This window comes from Tetranychus urticae, chromosome 3, assembly GCF_039701765.1.
Source record: "Tetranychus urticae isolate SD_2017Ah chromosome 3, NJAU_TeUrti_SD_1.0, whole genome shotgun sequence".
Taxonomy (NCBI): domain Eukaryota; kingdom Metazoa; phylum Arthropoda; class Arachnida; order Trombidiformes; family Tetranychidae; genus Tetranychus; species Tetranychus urticae.
The window spans coordinates 23,435,603-23,440,760 of record NC_142960.1 but is presented as its reverse complement, the minus strand read 5'-3'; the positions used below and the strand labels follow the sequence as shown (position 1 = coordinate 23,440,760).

The 5,158-nt window shown below is 31.8% G+C and overlaps 1 long non-coding RNA gene across 1 annotated transcript; it reads right to left on the bottom strand.

Moving 5' to 3' along the window:
• Positions 1 to 2,651: 2,651 nt before the first annotated feature.
• On the bottom strand, positions 2,652 to 4,759 carry LOC112539180 (uncharacterized). Its single transcript, XR_016199621.1, has 2 exons — positions 3,160 to 4,759; positions 2,652 to 2,965 (listed from the first exon to the last, which is right to left on the bottom strand). It is a non-coding gene; the product is annotated as an uncharacterized LOC112539180 (long non-coding RNA).
• Positions 4,760 to 5,158: the final 399 nt, after the last annotated feature.

The following is a 5,158-nucleotide window of genomic DNA, read 5'->3' as shown; positions in this document are numbered from 1 at the left end:
ACAGAAAGACTTGCAATTTGCAAATTCAAAATTATTTTCATAAAATCTTTGCATAATTGATTGGAAAGTCATTTGATCTTGACCAACTATGGACGCAACGAAAAGTCATGACAAAAATTGTCAGTTTGTTGTGATTTCAAAAGGCTTTCAATACTAGCGATTAAAAAGGTTTCTTTGAAGGAATGGATATTGAACGAAAAAAACTGCTCATTTTTTGGCGACTCGATCAAGCTATTAATTGCTCCGAAATGATTGAAACATCAATTGTTGAAAGTGTATCAGTTTGTCAACTGATACAATTGAATGAAGGAAAATTAATTTGCAAATTTCCGGTTGATTAAGTTTTGATGAAAAGTGATTTACCAATGATTTACTTGTAAAGGAGCAATCAAAGTACAACAAGAATAGCACAAAGAATTGGTTTGTTATTGCTTTTTATTTGCCTGTTGAACCTTTTTAAACGTCCTTTTCATTTCTCATTATCAATTTACAATATATTTATTGAGCTATTTAACTGCCATTCCGTGTTATATCGGTTGTTGTTGTTGTTTTGGTTGTTGTAAGACGGAAGAATGAAAGAAGAAAGATTAAGTGAAAGAAAGAGGAGAAACACAGAGAACACACAAAGGGATGAACAGAGAAAGAAAGAAAGAAAGAGAGAGAGGATCAACAAGAAAAATGGTCGACACACAAAAAGAAGCTAATAATAAGAAATGGGCACGAGTCGAGGATTAGATAAGCTCAGGGCACAGGTTAACAGTTTATTGGTCACAAGGATTATCCTTATTTTCACTCTCATAGGAAATATTTGTTTCTCCCGTTAATCTGTTCACTTTAACCGGAAAACTATTGAATCTAAAACATGAAGATAAGGATGATAATGAGACGATAACTGACAGACACAGTGAGAAGGGCGAAAGAGAGAGAAAAAAAAAGAACAAACGGAAATTCGAATTTTGTCGACTTGCATTTATAAATATTCATTGGAATCAATTGATTCTTGCTCTTTACTTATCCTTTTGCTCTTTTCATCTTCTCATCTTTATTGCCTTTAAATTTCACTTTAATTTGCTCATCAATGATTAGCACACAAAACGAGGCAAAAGTGTGCCAACACGCAAAATCTCATTGGAACGCGTGCCGAACCTTGGATTCCTTTTTTTCTCTCTTGATTGCTCTTTCCATCAATGATGATCAAACCTCTTCTCTTCCTGTGAACACTTTAATAACTCCTATTACTCCACTCCTTAGCTAATAATCACAATCATAAACTAATCTATTGATTGGTTATTTCCGTTAACAAAATAACCTCACCTTTAAAACCCATTTTTGGACCTTTGTCCGTTCATTTATTATTCATTTGTTTGCAAAATTGTTTGTTTGTTTTATCAACTTTCATTCACTTTTTTTATTAATCAAAATTAATATTCCCATTACCGGTAATAATTGTGTTATGAATGAACCAAAACTGTTAATAAGATTAAGTTGCTGATAACCTACACTTGAATCAATATTTGAATTGAGATTATTTTCAGTTGAAACTCAATTTTGTTCAATTTTACTTTTTTCTTCTTCTTTTGCAAAATTATTGCTTTTCATTTCAACCTTTTTTTATTTTGAAACATTTTTGCGACTCTTGAGTGCAACAGCAAAAAATAGGTGTTGTGCTCGTCTTGCTGTTTTACACCGGATTCATGGTTTAATCAATTAGTTAACATGAACCTGTTCAGTTTATTGCTTAACCATACAAATTTACCAAATCATTGTTATTATTCACACATTTTTGCATGAGAAACACGCCTTTCCAGCCATTCAATGATTTGCAGTTTTCATTGCCAATTAGCTGTAAAACATGGAAACCTTGAGTAGTCACTTTTCAAGATTTATGAATGAAAAAAGCCAAATTTTCAATTGCAATTGTTGATAAATTATCTCGAAATGACTAAAATTCAAATTGAAACTTTCCGTTCAAATATTTTCTCAAACGTTTTGTTCTCATTTTATGCTCATTTCCAATAAATCTCAAGAGCTTCATAGTCAAGAATCAAATCGGTAAATTTTTTACGAAAAATGCCATTTCATTTTCTTAAACTGAAATCATTTTCTGAAATTTTTGCGCCAAATGATGCGATTATATTAGGGTATCAAGTAAATTTTGCGGTTCGCTATGAAAAAAGAATTGATTGTGGTTTTTGGTTGAAACATTACTCAGCCTTAATTAATCAGTTTCGAAGAAAACAAATGAAAATCGAACAAATATTCACAAAACTATTGCGTTTTTACAGTTTTTGAAATGGTTTAAAAATCGCCCAAAATTTTTCTACCAACTTTTTTCATCAACTTTTCTAGCGGCTCTTCAAAAAACTTCAGATTCTGATCACAATCTGTCCTGAGTGCCTGATCTCATCTCTATGGACCTCAATCCATCTTAATTTTTTGGAAAATTCATTCAAAGAGAATTTCTACTCAGGAACAGAGGTCAAATCACTTTTGTCGACTTCTGAGCTAAATTTCATATCTAAACGCAAAATTTATTTGATACCCTAATAAATGGTTACGGTCAAGAGATGTGATACAAAATTCGAGTTCTGGAGTTTTCGTTGTCTCATGGACATTCTTGAATTAATATTGCAAAAAAACTGACCAGCCTCTTTACTATCATATTTATTTTTATGATGATTGATATAATTTTTGAAAAATGAGTTTTCCATTGAGTTACAGTTCGAAAGGTTCTTAAGCCATACTCTTGTCCAGTTTCGACTGTTTCTCGTATTGTTCAGGATTGCAGTAAATGTAACAAGAAAAATATTTTTTGTTTTATTTCTGCTTCAAGTGTGAAAGGCTTTTAGGTTTGCACTTGAAAACTAGACATTTTTACGAAATGAATAAACGATTTTGCAATGATTTTTAGCCATGAAAATGTCCAAGTTATTTTCTGGTAACTTTTTGCAAACTCAGAGTTTCCCTGAAAAAAAGAAAGAAGCAAAAAATCAGATTATTCAGTGGAAATGGAACAGAATTAAGTAGAAATGAATGTCAACAAGATGACAAACTGATTTCTTTTCAGACAGCATTAAATCTATAGAAGAAGATGAACAAGATGAGAAGATGATGAAGATTGGATGACAAGGAAAAGGAGGATGAAAGTTATAGGCTTACCTTAGGTACAACTTTGAATGAAAAGAATGTAAACTGAGAAAAGAAGAAAAAAGCTTTTCTCTTTTGGAGAACATTTTTTCGTTATTCTACTCAGTTGTTATCATGGAAAACAATATTATCACTTTATTAATTCCCTTCCTTTTCCTGTTTTTACATCAACACTTTGCAAGAAGAAAGAAAAAAGAGAGAAAATAGAAAAAAACAATTTCTTCTGGCAAACTATAAAATCTGTTTTCAGAACATGTTGTCAAACTGAAACTTGGCCAAATTCAGGCAAAGGTCAAGTTGAATCTGTTATCAATAGTTTAAATAATCTGGTAAAAGTTGGCCGAGTGAAACACTTGAAACAATTGATAAGAAAAAAGAGAAAAATAATTATCTGGAAAAAGCTGGACAAAGGTTAATCTGTTCAGGAAATGATGTTGAACAGTAATCGATGATTATCAGATTAGATTGAATTGGTAAATGCAACAGATTTTCTGGTGAAATAGCAAACCTATAAAAAGCGAAAGAAAGAAAAGAAAGAAAATGAATGTAAATGAAAAGATGAACCAAAATGGAGTGACCATTATCATGTTCATGAAGAGAGAAGCATTTTCTTGTCATTTTCACTTGTCATTTCAACATCTATAAACATCAATAATATTGTACAATTGAACATTAAACCTGTCAGTTTCAACACTTGATAAAAACTGTAAATCACAGGTTTTCATCTTTTCATCTTTTCTCTTTCATCTTTCATGGTTAATCTAATTAACCGTATAATGGTGAAAATGATTTGTCACTTTATCCATCAATTTGCTTGATAACTTGTTCTTCCCCTGTTTATCAACAGTAACAGTTATAAGAATAATAATTTGATAACTTGATAATAATGGTAATAGTCACTAGAGATTGATCAATGAATGATCAAGTTAATAACTCGCCCTTTGGATGGCTTAAGTAGGAGAAGAGGGCGAACAGGCGAAAAGAGAGGAAAATCGGTAAAAAGCATTTCAGAACTTTATCCATTGAATGTAAATCGCTAATTGGATTAACCATTGAATAACCATTGAAAATGTTGAACCGCGAAAAGATTAACAGTTGCAATGAGTTTCAATGAAAAAACTGTCCACCTCCATATGCGCGCTTGACATTAATCACATTAACAATTCTGGAATTTAGACAATCGATAGGTGGCGCAAGAAGAGAATCCAAGTCACGTGAGTAAAACTGATACAATGTTTTTTCAAATTTTCCAGTTTTTCGAATTTTTTTCTTCGAAAATTTTCTTTTCCAATTTTTGCTTTTAGCCAACATTGAAAAAGGTTTAAACTTGGGAAACTTGGTAAAAAGGTTCGGGTTAATCAACTATGAAAGGGTTTTGAAGTTGGTTAGGAATCGATTGAAGCGGCGAAACAAAGTTGAATGAAAAGTTGAATGAAAAGTTGATTAATTTTTGTAACGTTGATTGCTGTGAATGGATCCAAGTGAATGACAAAATTTCAACTGAGCTTCGACCTTTTATAGCTCATCTCTTCTTTTTTTTATTGTCACAGACTTTGGAAAATATTTACACTTGTTTACTCTCTCACTCTTTACCTTACTCACTCATCATCTAACAAGCTCCTCACTCCCCTTTTTGATTTATCCTCTTTAAACATTCTTACCTTTACTTTCAATTACTCTTTTCTCTCTCTCGCTCTCTCACCCTCTTCTACTCACTCATTCACTTTGATAAATTTGATGATCAATAAATATTATCAAAGTAAATTTGCTTGAATCACTTTCCCTGCTCCTCTCCCCCTTCCTCCCACTGTTTATTCTCATCTTCATCATTCCTTTTGATTCGCCAAGATGATAATGATGATGAATAAGAAGATGAGGAGAAGATGATTAAGAGTGAGTCTAGGCATATCTGTACTAATATTTACAAGAGAAACAAACAAATTTTTAATATTTGCATTGGTAACAAACAAACACAGAATCTGTTATTCCTTTAGTTTATCTTTCCTCATTC